Source organism: Mya arenaria, chromosome 4 (assembly GCF_026914265.1).
Source record: "Mya arenaria isolate MELC-2E11 chromosome 4, ASM2691426v1".
Lineage (NCBI taxonomy): Eukaryota > Metazoa > Mollusca > Bivalvia > Myida > Myidae > Mya > Mya arenaria.
Genome location: NC_069125.1, coordinates 22,222,112 through 22,240,410, shown reverse-complemented (window position 1 = coordinate 22,240,410; position 18,299 = coordinate 22,222,112). Strand labels below are relative to the sequence as shown.

Sequence of the window (18,299 nt, the reverse complement as noted above, 5' to 3'; positions counted from 1 at the left end):
GAATGCATCTTGTGTAATATAAACTTATATAATCAATTCCTTTTGAATGGCTTAATGAATATGATGAATGATCTTCAATGATGTCATTCAGTTTTAAAAAAAATAATTTAGAAGAAATTGGTTTCCAACACATTTCAATTTACAAAATCGTCCACCCGGAAACAAATATGTAAAATTATTTTAAACAAGAGTGCCAACGCCTAACATATTAATTAAAAGCCGCTGAGACATTATCAGTGGGTTTCATATATATGGTTTACCTGGTATACATTAAACTCATTCTCAAAATTGCTTGGAATAACATCATAAAAAGAAAAGCAGACTTCCAGGAGCCGATACCAATCGTGTAAAACGTAATATTAAATTCAGCATACTTTACACCTTGGACCAATATCAAGTGATATTTTACTCTCAGACAACACGTACAAACATATCCAATTTCCATACGTGTATGAAGTTTTTTTTAGATGACAGTTAAGTGAATTGTATCCATATATACAAGGTTTCTCTAAATACTTACCAGAGCTTACAATATCCCCGTTTACGTAGACTTTGAAATGCCTTATCGCATTTTCCCTGCGAATGACGCAGGAAAACATTCTAGATACAACAAGGCATTCTTTTCTTTTTTTACTACGATTCACTCATTAAACCTTTTGTTTTCCTGTCTGAATGTAGGTCTCCGGATTTCACTTATATTTATTGCTAAAATGGTTACTTTATTATCCGAAATTATTCGCTTTATTTTGAGACATGCGATGTTTAATTGATATTTATCGAATAAAACATTCAATCACTTATTACGATTTAGATACTATAGTACTTTCAGTTTAATAATCCTTTTGGCGCACAAAAATAGTTTTATCCGAAGATTCAGCCACTTGTATGTCACCTCGCTTTGACTGTCATTTATTACAAGATCTTAAGTTGTATAACCGATATTTTTTTCTTCTCCTGTTCACTCAAGTAATAACGAATTGAATTAAATCGCTTCAAGCCTTTTGTATCCTTTTTTCATTTAACAGTTTTAGTTTTTGGACGGTGCCCCTCAGGGCCCATACTAAGTAGGCACACCAGCCGAGCAAACTACAAGCCAAAGAACGCCAGTGCGCTCAGTAAATAGTTCTCATCATTGTTTTGAATACACAGCTGATTTAAAGTGGCTGTTACATAGTTTTTTTCTAAAATGTCTGGGCGAATAGTGAGAGAAGTGGGTCATGTATAATTTATTGACAATTGGTACTGAAATCAAATTTTTATATTGATAAATCATTTCGCCAATATTGACTACTACATGGAAATAGTTCCACTACATTGCTACAAAAGTGCATTCGGAACTCCTCGGCCATTTTACTGTATCGATAAAAATAAATCCGTAAATGTTTCGAACTGAATACTGAAGTACATTGTCGCTAAACATAATTAATTAAATACTTTGAACTATCGAAATATTTTAAAATATATATCATACTGTAGACTCTTTAAGTAGAATCATCAAAATATGATGTGTTAATGGCATGACCCAAAATGACCCGGTTTATCCAAGATGGCGGATGAATCAACACATGTCCGTGGAATTTCAGGTGTCAAATCGGATTTAAGGCATCACACTCGAGTTTTACAATGAATTGTTAGTGCTAAAAAGGAGAATTAAAAATAATTAATTGAATAACATCATCACCTTGTGGTCAAATTGGCTGAATTTAACGCAATACAATTAATGACTGATATACATCTGGTGAAAGGTCACCCACGACTAAAAGTAAGTTGCAGTAAAACACGGAAATACAAACTTAGTGAAAATCCAAAAAACAATGACGTCGTTTTGCTTCGTGCCAATAATTGTTGCAAATATTGATGTGAAAAATAATGATAATATAAATAACTCGAAACAACTTGCATCTGCGTCACAGTTGTCATCTTTCTGCATAAAACATACATTACAGTACAGTAGGTACTTCAGATTTTCGTTAAAATTGTGATATTAATGCACCAGTCAATTGTTACCACGGCCAACCCAGGTCCGGGGATATACGGGGAATAGCGGGTGAAATGGGTCGTGTTTATGCTTGGCAGGTGGCCCCACATTGCCTAGTCCAACTACACATTGCCGGGTAAATGCGGTGGTTTTGTCTGTTTTAAATACAGCGGGTAATTGGCCTTGCCTAGAGTCCCCGGGGTGCAGGGACTTTGGTGGGGATTTTACCAACTGTACGTCTCCGCATGGCATGGAATCTAGCCGGTGTTGGCTGTACTGAAAGTCCAAGTCCCCGCTATTCCCAAGATCTGGGGGTGGGGGGGTGGGGGGGTGGGCATGGTTACAATTGACTGACCAGTGCATAATTTGGTTCCCTTTATGCCATGTTGATCTGATTCCTACCATAATACAATATTTTCTTCAACTGTAACAACACTTCAATATTAAACATTGCATTGCAAAATAGGAACACGAAAGTTTCACATAATTTATCTTGAGCCAATATCATTGTTTAATCACACAAGTGTGTATAATTACACAAGTGTTTCATTAAACACTTAAATTCCGATCAGCTTCTGTCAACATAGCATTGCCATTTTGGACCTATCTAGCTGATGCGCGTCATCTTGAAGCTCAATATACATCAAGTCGAAAATTATAGATGTGTTCACTATGTGACGTGCCATATCAAAAATGGTAAAAAATCATTCAATGTACAATTATTTGAACTAAATAAACTTAGTGCTTGAAATGTCATTCTTAGCTAGGAGAAAAAGTTGGATGTGGACATGAAGACTCGCCAAAACAAAACTTGTCCAAGACTCTGAAGTTGCTGTTTATTTGGACTAGTCAAGTATTAAACTTTTCAACAAGATAAAGTTACTATAAATGATCCTGGCATTAGGACATGGAGCTAGCCTGTCTGTATTATCTGGATGGTGCTAAGCCCCTGGTGAGCCTTAAATGCCTTGATTTGAAATCTGCCACTTATTATTCTCTATCATTGTCTACACATTTTTTAGGTAAGTGTAAAATACAGTATCTTCTTGTATGTTAAAATTAACAATGGTAAAAGATAATGCATAACTTAATTGTGCATGCTGGGGATATCGATATTGTATACATGCATATAGCTTTACGGATATTTACAGTGTTTAAATAGCTCAAAAGGGTCTTACTCAATGAAAAAAAAAATCAAAATACTAAAATGTAGACAGGATTTTGACATTTTTTGGCAATTAATTAAATTCAAGGGTGTAGCCAGGCTGTACTAAATGTGAGAGGCTATGGGATGGGGAATCCCTGTAACCGTAGGAGGTTCGGGGGGGGGGGGGCTGCTCCCCACGGATTTTTTTTAAGTGATTTTTAACGCTGTAGGAGCTATCTAGCACAGAGAAACAATGCTTTCTATAGCTGATCTACCCTTTAAGGTTTTATTCTGATGTCAAAACATAACCCTCGACTTTGATGCCATGTTTGACCATTATTTTCATTTTTCAAATTGATGTTACGCATGTGCGTAAGTGTGTAACGCTGGCTACGCCCCTGAAATTGTTCTGTTGCAATTTTGGGCAAATCATTCTCATTGGTATGCCTATCAAGCATCAAACATGTATGTCTAAAAAAGATCAATAAAAACAAGCCATATTACTGAAATGTTCAAGGCCAACAGATCCCTTCAGAGAAAATCATGCATAACCCTTTTATCTACATATATTCTCCCTCCAAACAGAGACCTGGTATGTTAATTTGCATATTTAATCCAGGACATCCACATACTATGAATGCACTTCCCCCTTTGGCAGAATGTTACATTACCCTTATTCGTTATTTCAATTTATTTCTGAAGACAGCATGAACTTTTATAGAAAAGGAGTGTCAGTAATTTAGTCTGACAGTCTGTGATTTTTTTTTCAATCAGAAGGAAATTTTGCAATTTTAACATGGCCATGTTTTGACATGCTTGCACAGTGTGTGAATTGTGATCAAAATTGTGCTTGATTAATTTTATGCTAATGCGTATATCATGGACTTGACATATTTCTTAGTTACCACATGGCTTGTTCCAAAGGGTAAAGCATTTGAAAATGTCAGTTCAAACCTGATAAATATGAAATTCTTTTCCTTAATTCAATTTTGATATTTTCAAAACACCCTCTTTTTTAAAAACTTGTTTTAATAGATGTTTATAGATAAGAAGACTCTTAATTTGAACATCAACTTGTTTAGACTAAGAAATAATGAGCCCTTAAAGCTGCACTCCCACAGATTGACTATTTTAACAGCTTCTTTTATTTTTTGTTTTGGAAAGAGCAAATTATTGCGTAAATATATATGTGCAAACCAATAATAAGATATCTGATAAGATATCAGATCTTAGATTTTCATATTTACGTTCAAAAATTGATGCTTAATGGCTTAAACTGATACTAACGGTTAAAAAAAATGCATAAAACATCAATTTTTGAACTTAAGTTTAAGAATCTATGATCTGATTTTTTGTCAGCAGTCTTATATTACTGGTTTCCATGGATTTTCGCAAAAAAATGGCTCGTTCGGAAACAAAAAATAAAGAAGTTTTCAATACTTTCAATCTGTGTGAGTGCAGCTTTAACAACAAAAATAGAACAAACCTACAATTAAGCAAATGAAATTTCAGATAGGTATAAATGAAGTGCTATCCTTAATCATTAACAATTTCATTCTTCAAGTTGGGTTTCACCTCAGCCTACTGTCACTCACCTGATGCACAATCCCTGCATAAGATTTTACGTCGACAATGAATTAGACAATGAGGTTGTTTTCTAAGTCAATTAAATGACCTAAAGTAACTAGCTTAATGATTAAGAAGGGCTCATTATCATCAATCACTCCACCCATTCTGAATAATGTTTATTCATAAAGATTTTATTTTTTTTCGTGTTTTTTTATTTACTTGTATACTTTATATCCAGTTAAATACAGCCATCACACATTTTTCTCTCCTAAATACACATGGGGATATCAATATAACATTGGTCTATTTCTATTGGTCAAAAAAATGTCACGACTCCCAATATTTATGAAACACCGCTGTTGGTCAAGGACAGGTCACGCGGTGACTCCACATTTTTCCATTTTCCAAATTTAAATTACAACAAAATGGCGTCTTTATTCGGATTTGATGAATATTTCAATGAATAAATAAAACATTTAAACAGGAGAACAGGTTGTCAACGTTATACTTACATTACCTGGTTAGTAGGTGACATAGTATTGGAAATATGGGGGGGAAGAATCCATATTTAGGTTCGAGCTTCACTCCACCGCAATATGGTTTCCTTTACATTGAATATCCCATATCGCGGGTTACCTACTGACCATGGAACTTATAGTATCCTTCCACATGTTTTTAAACAAATTCATAGACAAGAATGTTTTTTTCAAATGACAATTTGTCATTTTGTATTCATTGTGATGAAAAAAATGTAAAATTAAATTTCCAACCAATTCTTAAGAGGAAAATGTTATCTCCTGATAAAAACTTTTAATCACGTTGGGTACTGAATGGGGTACTATATATTGGTTTAAATAGGAAATGACGTCATGAACACATAGTAATCTATGACTTCATCTTACCACTGACCATTATGATGTCACAATTAAAAAGAGTTTAGTTTTTTGTTGTTATTCCTTTCTGCTGTACTTGATATCACCTTTATATGTATTCTTCTTACAAACAGTGTGAGAATGATCGCATGATTCTTTGGTTTGAATTTTTTCCTAATACAAATTTTTGCAATGCATGCTTGTAGTCCAGAGAATAGCATCGCTTTAATGGTACATGTATCCTGTTTTTAGCTCGACTATTCGAAGAATATGGAGAGCTATACTACTCACCCAAGCGTCGGTGTCACACCTTGGTTAAGGTTTTGCATTGAAACTTTAGATATGTATTCCCAACTATCTAACCTACTAAATTAATGAAGTTAGATAACACTTATTTGAATTTAATGCAAAAAATGGGCCTTTATTATTTGACTTTGAAATTCTGGTTAAGGTTTTGCATGTAAGCACACATAGGTTGATATCTCAGCAACTACTTGATGTATTGCATTAAGATTTTATACAATAGTACTCAACCATCCAACCTTCCTAATTAACCAAGTAAGATAACTCTAGTTTGCATTTAATGCAAATAATGACCCTTTATTATTCGACTTAAAAATTCTAGTTAAGGTTTTGCTTTATTATTTGACATATAAATTCAAATGCATCATGTATTGCATTGAAACTTTATACACAGGCTCCCAACTATTCAACCTTCTTAAATAATCAGGAAAGATAACTCTATCTTTTATATTTTATCATTTTTGCCCCTTTATTATGCAACTTAGAAATACTGTTTAAGTTTCAAGTATTGGACTTAAAATTTTCCATGTAACCACATTCATGTTAATATCTCAACAAATACATAATGTATTGCATTGAAATCTAATCTAATTTTACAGTGATCCATGTTTCGCCAAAACTTTTTAATCCTTACACTGAACAGCGACGTAATAGTCGAGCGCGCAGTCTCTGTGACAGCTCTTGTTTACTAGAGAAGTAAAACAGGTAAGTTGTTTTTGTTGTCTTTACTTAAAGAATATTTTGATAAAAAGATACTAAAACTCGTCATCATATAATAGACTGTATTATACAACTCGTCAAGGAAATATGTTAGTAAGATCGACAAAGGCTAAGTTATTTACACATTTCCTGAAGTTGTTGAATATGTTTTTTAAAGCTTCATCGATGAAAACTTGACATCAGTACTGTTTTGAAAACAAACATATATTTATATATGTCGTTCTAGGATGACCCTGACTGGGACCTTTTTTACCTAATTATTTTTTAGAGCTATAGCATTTTAGACAGTTTTGAAAACAATATTTAATGTTGTCTTTTGATGACCTAGATTGTGGCCTTTTGACACACATTAAAATTTGAAGCTTCAGCCATGAAATTAAGACCATTGATTCGAACTCAAAAATCAAAATTGTGCTTTCATAACGTTGTCCTTTCGACATACTTTCCTATTTTTAAGCTACTTCAATGAAAGTTTTTTAGTACAGTTTTCAAAACAAAAAGCAATGTTGTGCTTTGATGACATAGAATATGATTTTTGACAAACATTCTATTTTTGAAGCAACAGCAAATTTTTTTAGACCATGTGTATAACTTTTAAAACAAATATCAATTTTGTACTTGGATAACCTTGATAATTACCGTTTGACCATCTTTTCTATTCTAAGGTACTGCAACGAAAGTTCAGTAAGTTTTGCAAAACAATTATCAATGTTGTCCTCAGATCTTCTTTACTGTGACCTTTTGACCCTCTTTCATAAAATGTACTGCTTTAAGAATAATTATGAATGTTGTGTTTGGCTTACCATGATTGTGACATTTTCACTTACTTTATCTATTTTTGTGGCCTCTGCAATAAAATGTTGCTATGTTTGGAAAACAATTCATCATTGTTGTTCTCGGGTTACTTTAAAGGGACTGTACACCAGATTGGCACCAATTTTTTTTTCCTGTAACGCAACTCAGGACAATTATTTAATAGAATGTGTTAAGCTTTGAATCATAATTATAGAGAAAGGACCAAAATGTAAAAAAAAATAGCAGTCCAGTGTTGTATCCGCTGTGCTACAAAGGCTTACTCCAAACGGGTGGTATTTTTAAGCTATATACTTTCGTAGACATACCCAGTAATATTTTTAATGGAAAAATACAAAATCACTGCTTAGCTAAAATAAATTGTAAACTATGTGGTACTTCAGTTAGTAAGATTCAATGCATTGTACACATTAATACCAAGTTTATGTCAGTTTTCGACAATTGTTTTTCTTGCAGATTGATCATCTTGTGCACAGTTGCTTCAGCTAAGGCCTACGTTTTTAATTTTGAGTACAACATTGAACTTTGGACCATGTATACTGTTTTAAAAAACATATGTTAATGTTATGCTTCAGTTATCATGATTGTGTCCTTTTGGCGTATTTGTTATGCAACTGGAATGAAATTTTGAAGTAGTTCTGCAAACAAACATTAACGATGATATTGCTAGGTGACCTTTTCATCAACTTTTCAAAGCTACAGCATTAAGATGAATAATTATGTTTGGAAAATAAATATCAAGCTTAGATATTTGGTTTGAAGCATTGTCTAATTGTCCTCACCTAAGAGTGTTCAAATTATGCTTCTATATTCAAGATTAGGTTCCGATGATTTTTTGTGTTTATAAGAGAAAGGACTTAGTTCTATACTTGCAGCAGACCGAACAATGTCACCGTTCATCAGCACTTTCAGTGCTTTGATTATACCTAAATCAGCGATAATGAAAATAATTGACCTTGGAGTAGCAGTCAACAGTTAAAATTGCGTTAGACGCGTATTGACAATCCCCTACTGAGTGATATCCCTTTTCCTGCAAAGAAAATATGTGCCGCCGCGTAAGACAACTAACTTGATTTGAACTTATTGTATCTTATTTTTTGATAACTTAATAAATGCGCGTATTTATGTAATATTGTATTTAAGTTTCACGAAAGAACGCTTAGTTTACGATTAATAAAAAAAATACGTAAAAGAAAATGTTAACTGTTTTGAATGCCGTAACCTGATTATTATCATGTAACACACGAAAGGGTTAACACAATTATGAATGATGCTTTAAGAATAAACACTCGCCACCTCCCCTAATTCATCTGTTTCTGGTATTATCAAATAATCTTAACAAAAAAATCGTTCTGCAGTTGATGCTACTGTCCTTTGAATGATAGGTTCTAGTTCTTTTCAGAGTCTTCTTCCGCCGCATTAATATGTACCTCAGTTTCAACAGGATGCAGGAAAGATTGAGGAGGACACAGGAGGCAGGAATGAGGAGTGTTGAGGAGGCTTTAAAATGAGTTTCTAGTAGTGTTTTCCGGGCATTAGGAATACGTAAGGGTTACAATGTGCGCACCCCTTTAACAAATATACTTGTGTTGAATTAAAGTCAGTGTCCGGTGACATATCGTTGATTGATCTGCATTAATGATGGAACGAAACGAGAGAGAAATTTCTCTATAGTCGTGCGTCAAATGTAGCTACTTATTCTTGTCCTGGAGGAATCTGTTAAATCATTTACGAGTATGGCATGGTCTGCGCGTATTATTTCTACACATGTATATGCTGTGAGCAAACGTTTCAGGATCGGAAAACATTTTTCTTGCATTTGAAGAAAAGACTTGGTACAAACCCGCGCGGTTAATGATGCTACTATAAAATCAAGTATCATAAAGTTTTCAACCTCAGTGAGTGTTTGGAAGACAAGTAGTCAAGTCGTACATTAGTACTAAAAATGGATCTATTGGATACACGGAAATATAAGATGAGGAGAACATTGAAAAGCAGTGCGTCTCGAAAAATACCCTATCTCCAAAATTTATATACAGATGGTTCTCCCGGCTGAACAGACGACAGCTATCGCCAAAAGCATGCTCGACTGTCAGTCGAAACCTAAAGGGACTTTGATTGACTTGGAATTACAAAGAATGAAAGAAGCCAGCAAAACACGAAAGGGCAAAAGTGCCCAGTGCGGATGTTATCGGTAATAAGGGCAACAAGAAACCTAGAAAGGTGGCACCATCTGGACAGAATACGCCGAGACAAACTTCAGAAAAGTCCGAAAACATCGTTACCATCGGGCAGGTATAAAGCTGAATGTTTCACTCGTTCCTCCTCATTAGCGCTAAAGGATTTCGTCGCGATGCACCAGTGTGATATTTGTTTGAAAAGTTTCGGAAGACGCGATAATATGTTGCGACAAGGTCTAGGCATTCAAACGAAGACGAAGATACGGATGAAGACGCTATGTCTGACTTTACTGACCAAGAGGATATTTTTTGGGTCTGTTGATGGAAACGAGTCTGATAATAGCGACGATAACATGTCTGTAACCTCGGAGAACTGTTCGGGTATTGATCTATGGCAGGAAATTGTCGATGAGGCTTTTCAAGAGTGTCAATCTCAGTATGAGGAGGATGTGCGTGAACTTATCCAGGATGATACCGACCTTAGTGAAAGCGAAGTCAAGAAGGATGTCTTTGAGGATATGCGAGGTACTTACAGAAAGGCCCTGATGAATAGTTTTGGGGCAAAGCTGATTTGGTTTGACTCTATCAAGCGAGATACCATCTATAAGACCACAAAGAAAACAGTTAATCAACTTTAAGACACAGAGGACTACGACGAACATGAAGCCGTTAAGTACGATATCCTTAAGCCGAGATTTCTGTTCGATAAGGTCTTGGACAGTTACGACGTTCCTCAGTTGGATGCAGAGCAAGAGGAAGAAACAAAACAGTGAAAATCATTCAAAGATACTTTAATTCGTTCGGACTAGAGTTCTTTGGGAATTTATTTGTTTTCAATCCTTACACAATGCAGAATACAGACGCCATTTAATTCCATAACACAATTGTATCTGATATTTTTGCAACACGTACTTGTTTTTAAGTAAAATAAATGTCTTTAATGATGTAAAATAAAACGTCTTATAATACGAAACGGAGTAGTTGTTGTTGTTGTGTGTTTTAGTTGTAGTTTTATTTATGTTTTAAGCGTTTTCCATATAGAAACAAGACAAATGTTGATGCTGGGTATCAAAGACGCCGCCAGATCAGTTAAAAATAATAATGATTGCATTAGAATATTATGTTAATATTGTTTTCAGTCATACTTCTTTGTTTGTAAAAAGGTGTGCTTATAATTAGACATTTCAACTGTCCAAATAATGAACTCGTTTTTGAACGGGGGCCCTTCAGGGCCACGTTCATAGTAGGCACATCAGATCGTTACTACAAATGATTACACGGTGATTCGGTCGAAATAATGCGCTCATTAATGCTTGAATACACATGACATCTTTAAACTTCAACAAAACTGAATTGATGTATAGTAATGTACACTTGAACTCGTACATTTTGCATATCCCTGAAAATGCAGCTGAAAAAAATCACAAAATGAAGACAACATATTTATACGCAACCGCTCGAAAACGGCGAAAAACTAAGTGTATTGTTACAGGTGTGAGTCGGTTATAAGAAGTAGTTACCATTATTGATTAATCGATTCCAAACAATTCAAAAATTTCCTTAAAAATGAAATGATGTGTAAACACTATTTCATTGATCAATAAACAAACAAACGAAGTGAATGCTTTTTGGAAACCGTATATCGATAAAGTATATTATACAGATTACGCCGCCTCTATTTAGCATGATCATTTCACTTTTCGATCGTCGCCATTTTGTAAGCGCCCTGCCTAAGAGTGTGTCATGGACTTCAGCTGGATTAAATGTGTATTGTAAGTATTTTATAATCATATTGTTACACATGAACGGCTCTACGTGTGTGTGGCATGACAGTTATTGAAATTGCTTCATTATTTGCACTGTATACATATTGTTCTTTGTGCAAATATCTGTGTTTTACCTGCGTTGTTTATGTGCGTGACCTACATTAATTGAGAGGCCTAAATCATGAACCTGCGTGTTTATTCTATTATTTAATTTGTTTAGATTACGATGTGAATTTGTGTAGTTCATCTAGCTTATTTTGATGACGTATATTATGCTTTTCTAACCTCACTATTTTTGGTTTACAACAAATTGCGTAATATTAACTTCTTTAAGAGTTTTTATACTTTGGATAGGAATTATCATAACTTAAATCACATTAAACCATTTTTCATTTATTAAGATTCAATTTAAGTATGTATTTTGGCTAATTAAAATAAGCTACTTAAGCCTGTTGAGCTTAAGAAGTTACGAGAAATTGAGGCCTGGTACAGTTTTCACTTAGTCAGATGTTTGATGATTAATGTATGAAACAGTTGCTGACAGCTTCAAAATGCAAGTACACCTTGTGTAAATAGGTGTAAACATTAAGAATGAATACATTTTATGTCTGTTCTTTAAATATTTGTTAAAAAACATGTTTTTTCACAAAGTTTGTGTTCGTCCCCAGTTCCGTACCGTTTCGTTCACAAATATGTTTACAGTATGTAATAAAGACGTGTTTATATAAAATAAAGCCCGAGAAAAATTCCAGATTTAGGTTACATCAGTAGTTTTCTAACTGAAATGTGTGATATTGGGTTCATCTTCAAGTGTTGGCTTCATCGCACCTGTCATGAGCAGCTTTTGGTAGTGGTGGATCACTTAAAAGTTGAACCCATCAATTTAAACTGGTATGCCAGGGATGTGTTATTGAGTATGTTGTGTAGGCTATAAGGGCGTCAATGATTGTATGTTTGGGTGTTGTTGATTTATCTATTTTCCTTTCTTATTATTTTAAACAGACCCGGGAGGAACTGTAAAGAACCAGCCAGACAGCCCGCCCGCCGAGCTGCCCACCCGGCCGAGCTGTACTTTGTGTATGTCAACATGCCGACATGCTGTAATTTGTTAGAACTTCAAGATCATATTATGGAAAATTGTATCCAAACTGAAGTATAATTTGAGTAAGTTTGGGTCATATAAGCCCATTGATAGTGTTTGTTCCATTCCTAAATGAATTCCTTTCATGTTGTTTCTCGATCATTTCTGGTGCGGCTTTGATAATAATATTATTTTCTAATGACACTGCTGACTCGTATAAGTCTTTGGTCTGTATTGTGCATCAATTCCCACATTTTGTTTGCTCTTTTAAGCAAACATTACACTAATTTAAAATTCTATAAGCAAATAAACAAAACTTACTGCACATTTGATGCAGAATGATGTTTTATTTAGTGTGCATATGATTTTGAGCTTATGGACAAGAAAACATCTACTTCAACAATCACAGCAACACAATGAGATCCCTATTTTAAAGAAATTATGCCACCTTTCATTAATTCATTAATTCATTCCATCGATCATTCATATATATTCATTTATTTATGCAGTTTATACATTGAAAAACTTGACATTTCTTAAGGCAAAAGAAATGAAAAGTGAACCGCTTTCATAAAGATTAGAGCCTTTTCCCTTCATGCATTAAAAAAATCAACCTTAATACATTATAAATGTCTTAAAACCCTAATGTATTGTTTATTTCAATAGCCAGCATGGTTGCTGTAGCCACAGGGGAATTTACATTTCTTAAGGCAAAACAAATAAAAACTGAGCCACTTTCATAAAGCTTAGAGCTTTTTCCCTTCATGCATTAAAAACAACAACCTGTATCCACAGGGGAATTTTCAAGGACAAGAACCAGTGCTGGTAAAATGTGGTCTCATGTGGTTTTCCATACCGGCATTCAGCAAGGATTTCAGAGAAAGGAATACTGTCTCCAAATAAGAAGAAATTCTAAGCATGTCTGGTTTTAATGCTTTCAAAATGCATCTGGGTACTCAATAAGATGAGATTAACCTTTGAATTATTAAAATCTGATAGCAAAATGTCCAAAAGACTATATATTTCATAAAATTTGTCCTGAAAATCTTTCAATTCATGAGCTTTTCTGCATATTTATCACATTTATGACCACATAAAAGGTTGTGTATGCCTCAAATGAGTGTTTACATGCCTTTTTCAAGCTTTAACAGTATTGGCAGATAGTTTTATAAGTGTAAAACATTGCTTTTGTGTCTTGCTTGCAGATCATGATGTGCCAATAAGCTCCAGTTAGCTGTGCCTTTTTTCCTCCCACCGGTAGTCCTTCAATCTGAATCCAGGAGATGCAGCTCTGAATCCAATATTTCAGGAGAATGAATATGTAAGTCAACTCTGTAGTACTTGTTTGTGTGTAAATGATCACAAGAGTGAGATTTATAGCAAATCAGGTGTAAATAAGCAACTTATAGACATTGGTGAAGTGCTGTACTCTGATTTTAATGCCAAATCTAGCCTTCAAAACAGATACTTAAAGTAAAAAAAATTAAAAATGGGCATATTAATGCTATCTCTGCATTTTCTACATCATGTAGCCACCTCATACATGAAAACACTAGCAGTTGTCATGAATCTTTCAGTTTTGGTGTTTTTTTATAATTTCTTTTGTTGCGCCATTTGTCCCTGAAGCAAACAGTTTGGCATATAGTGGTGTTTAGACTGTCTATAAACACATTATCACTAAATTTCTTTTGTTAAACTGAACAGTTCTGTTACCTTTATATAAGTGGATAAGAAAAACAAAATTTTGACAAGTTGAAGCATTTCAGTTTGGCTCTATGTCATTTTTAGCTCTACTGGCCAAAGGCCAGAACAGCTTATGCGATGGTAATTTGTACGTAGTTTGTACGTCTGTAAACAATTCATGTTTACACGATACAGCCTTTAGTTTTGATGGTATCTTGATGAAACCTGTACAGTATTTACATATCCATTAGAGCTCGGTTTCTTTTGAAAACCAGCCAGATCCGACCATGCTTGGTTAGATATGGGCCTTGATCGTATAAAAATCCTGTAAACAATTGCTCATTAACACGATACAGCCTTCAGTTTTGATTGTATCTCGATGAAACTTGTACAGTATCTACATATCCATAAGAGCTTGGTTCCTTTCGAAAACCAGCCAGATCCGCTCAGGCATGCCTAGATTATGGGCCTTGATAGTATAAAAAAAAATCAGTTTGTCAGTTAACAATTGTTCGTTAACATGATACAGCTTTCAGTTTTGATTGTATCTCGATGAAACTTGTACAGTATCTACATATCCATAAGAGCTCGGTTCCTTTTGAAAACCAGCCAGATCCACTCAGCCAGTAAAGCATATGCCCTTTTGGGCCGCTTGTTTATATAAAACTCTAAGCGCAAAAGAAGTGCGAAAACCTTATTTTTCTTAGAAAAAAACTTATAAGAGTAGGCAGGTCATTTTTGTGGTGCTGTTCTGTAGAGACCATTGAAAGCAACAAGGAAAACTTTACTTGGTCAGATTATTCCAATGCATAAGGAAATAATGGCTCTTCAAAGGTTTGCAGCTTACCATTTGAGGGAAATGGCTGTTTCTGCTTTTTATGAAAATACCACAGGTGCTAATACTTGTCTCAATCATTTATTGTTTAATATATCATTTCCAAACTGAATGAACTATATGAGTTTTGAAGTCTGTTCCCCCCTCTATCATGCAATGAATATTAATGACTATGTATGTGGTACATGTACTTTCAGAAAACTGAAGCCTTCAGGAAGTCAGTGCCACCATGATATTGATTTATTCAGCTCTGATGTACTCAGCTGCGATGTAACATGCCTTCAAGCCACTATCCGAAGAACATTCAGACGTTCTAAATGGACCATTGCTCTGTTGCCATGGAAATCATTATGAGGAGGAGCACACAAACTGTCACTTGTTTTGGATATCAGATGTACCACGAACTGACCATAAACTTTTCAGATGCTCTGTTTATTTCATCAGCCAATTTCGATGTAAATTTTACTGAATAATGACAAACAGTCTTACTCATAAGCATCTCTTACTCATTCGTATTCCACAACTAAACATGCTTGCAATTACATTGTGCCATCTATCATAATATAGCAATGTTGCAATGTCCACATTTTTTTGTACCAGTTGTTGCTTTATACTGAAACTTTTTTGAAAATGGTGCATAAACACTGACAACACATCAATGTTTCGTTCATACATTTGTACATGTTCTTTCAGTGTTGATAATGTTGACATATTTCATGTATATTTACACATGTGTTTATTGCCAACCTCATGAAAACATGCATAGTTTGCTCACATACATATTTCCAAAACAGACATTTACTGAATGTATTACTACTTTACGTTGATTTTGATATGTAAATACAACATTGTACTACTTGTTTGTACAAAACACTTTTCATTTGCTATGTTGTTTGTTTCCATGTTCTGTCTGCATACAGATGGTATTATCATATCAATTTTTAGCTCGACTATTCGTAGAATATGGAAAGCTATACTACTCACCCAAGTGTCGGCGTCACACCTTGGTTAAGGATTTGCGTGCAAGCACACATAGGTTAATATCTCCGTTACTTCTTGAGGTATCGCATTGAGACTTGATACAACGGTACTCAACCATCCAACCTACTTATTTAACCAAGTTAGATAACTCTACTTTGCATTTAATGCAAATTATAGGCTTTTATTATTTGACTAAAAAATTCTGGTTAAGGTTTTGCATGCAAGCGCACATAGGTAAATATCTCATTAAGTGCTTGAGGTATTGCATTGAGACTTGAAACAATGTTACTCAACCATCCAACCTACATAATAAACCAAGTAAGATAACTCTACTTTGCATTTAATGCAAATTATAGGCTTTTATTATTTGACTTAGAAATTCTGGTTAAGGTTTTGCGTGCAAGCACACATAGGGAAATATCTCATTAAGTACTTGAGGTATTGCATTGAGACTTGATACAATGGTACTCAACAATCCAATCTACTGAATTAACAAAGTTAGATAACTGTAGTTTGCATTTAATCCAAATAATAGGACTTTATTATTCGACTTAGAAATTCAGGTTAAAGTTTTGTGTGCAAGCACACATAGGTTAATATCTCAGCAGCTACTTGAGGTATTGCATTGAGACATGTTACAAGGTACTCAACCATCTAATTAATTAACCAAATAAGATAACTTGACTTTGCATTTAATGCAAATGATAGGCCTTTATTATTCGACTTAGATATTTTGATTAAGGTTTTGTGTGCAAGCACACATTATATAAATATCAAAGCAACTACTTGATGTATTGCATTGAGACTCATATAATTGTACTCAATCATCAAACTCCCCCATGTAAGATAGCTCTAGTTTCATTAAATGCAAATAGTTGCCCTTATTATTCGACACAGAAATTCTAGTTAAGGTTTTGCGTGTAAGCACACATAGGTAAATTTCTCAGCAACTACTCGATGTATTGCATTGAGACTTTATAGAATTTAATCAAGTAAGTTTATATCTGGTTACAATTCATACATACTACATAAGTAATATTCTCGATGACATTTTATTACCCAACTTGTATGTCTACAGGTTATGTTCTATTTTTATATCTCTATGTTATATGCGTTTACTAACACATTCATTGTGTATGTCATCTGCAACAGTGCAAATCCTTCTTCGCCTTTGATATCTGCAATACTATATCTATAATATGCGTTTAAGTCTGCGCCCGTAACCAGACTGCTGTAAATATGCCTTTTCGACTGGTGTTTCGAGTTATTTTTCAATCCTAGTTTGACTACTGTTATCAGTTTTAAAATAAATCGAACAGTGCTGATTATATCCTTGTACAACATTGCTTGCCATTTATTGATGAAAAATATAGGAAACCAATAGCGAGAAATGTCTATAATACTTCCGACCATCGTGAATTAAAACTCTGCTAGCAATCAAGCGATCTCCGTCGGATTGTTTCAATCGAACACATCCATGATATTTGATAAACTCAACGCTCACATTTTTGTTGTTGTATTTTATACCTGTTCTTATAATACTGATACTGCATATTTCTTAGCTCTTACTTGAAGATAAAAAATATCAATTTACCTTCTGTTTGGTTTTCTGATTTTCCTAAAGCTATAGAATGGACAGGCTCTCCCCGAACACTTAAACAAGATCATGACTCCTTCCTCCATCACTCAGAGGGCCTCCTGACCCCCTCCTCAAATCTCCTTAGTCACTCCGAGGGCCTCCTGATACCCTCCTCAAACCTCCGGAGTCACTCCGAGGGCCTCCTAATACCCTCCTCAAACCTCCGGAGTCACTGCGAGGACCGTCTTACCCTTCCTTGAGCCTCGTTTCCCTTTTGAAGGTAATAAATAAAGATGGCGGACTTATAAAGATATAGAAGGGTTCAACAGAGCGCATCTTTATTGTATAGCCACACCTGACTAGTCAGACATAGCGTCTTCATCCGTATCTTCGTCTTCGTTTGAATGCCTAGACCTTTTATGTCGCAACATATTATCGCGTCTTCCGAATTTTTTCAAACAAATATCACACTGGTGCATCGCGACGAAATCCTTTAGCGCTAATGAGGAGGAGCGAGTGAAACATTCAGCTTTATACCTGCCCGATGGTAACGATGTTTTCGGACTTTTCTGAAGTTTGTCTCGGCGTATTCTGTCCAGATGGTGCCACTTTTCTAGGTTTCTTGTTGCCATTATTACCGATAACATCCGCACTGGGCACTTTGCACTGGGCAAATTTTGGAGAGAGGGTCATGTCTTTTTCGAGACGCACTGCTTTTCAATGTTCTCCTCATCTTATATTTTCGTGTATCCAATAGATCCATTTTTAGCACTAATGTACGACTTGACTACT

General features: G+C 34.7%; 1 long non-coding RNA gene across 1 annotated transcript; it reads left to right on the top strand.

The window, feature by feature from the left end:
* Positions 1-11,206: 11,206 nt before the first annotated feature.
* On the top strand, positions 11,207-17,521 carry LOC128229819 (uncharacterized). Its single transcript, XR_008260134.1, has 4 exons — positions 11,207-11,354; positions 12,351-12,512; positions 13,635-13,750; positions 15,145-17,521. It is a non-coding gene; the product is annotated as an uncharacterized LOC128229819 (long non-coding RNA).
* The last annotated feature ends 778 nt before the right edge of the window (positions 17,522-18,299 follow it).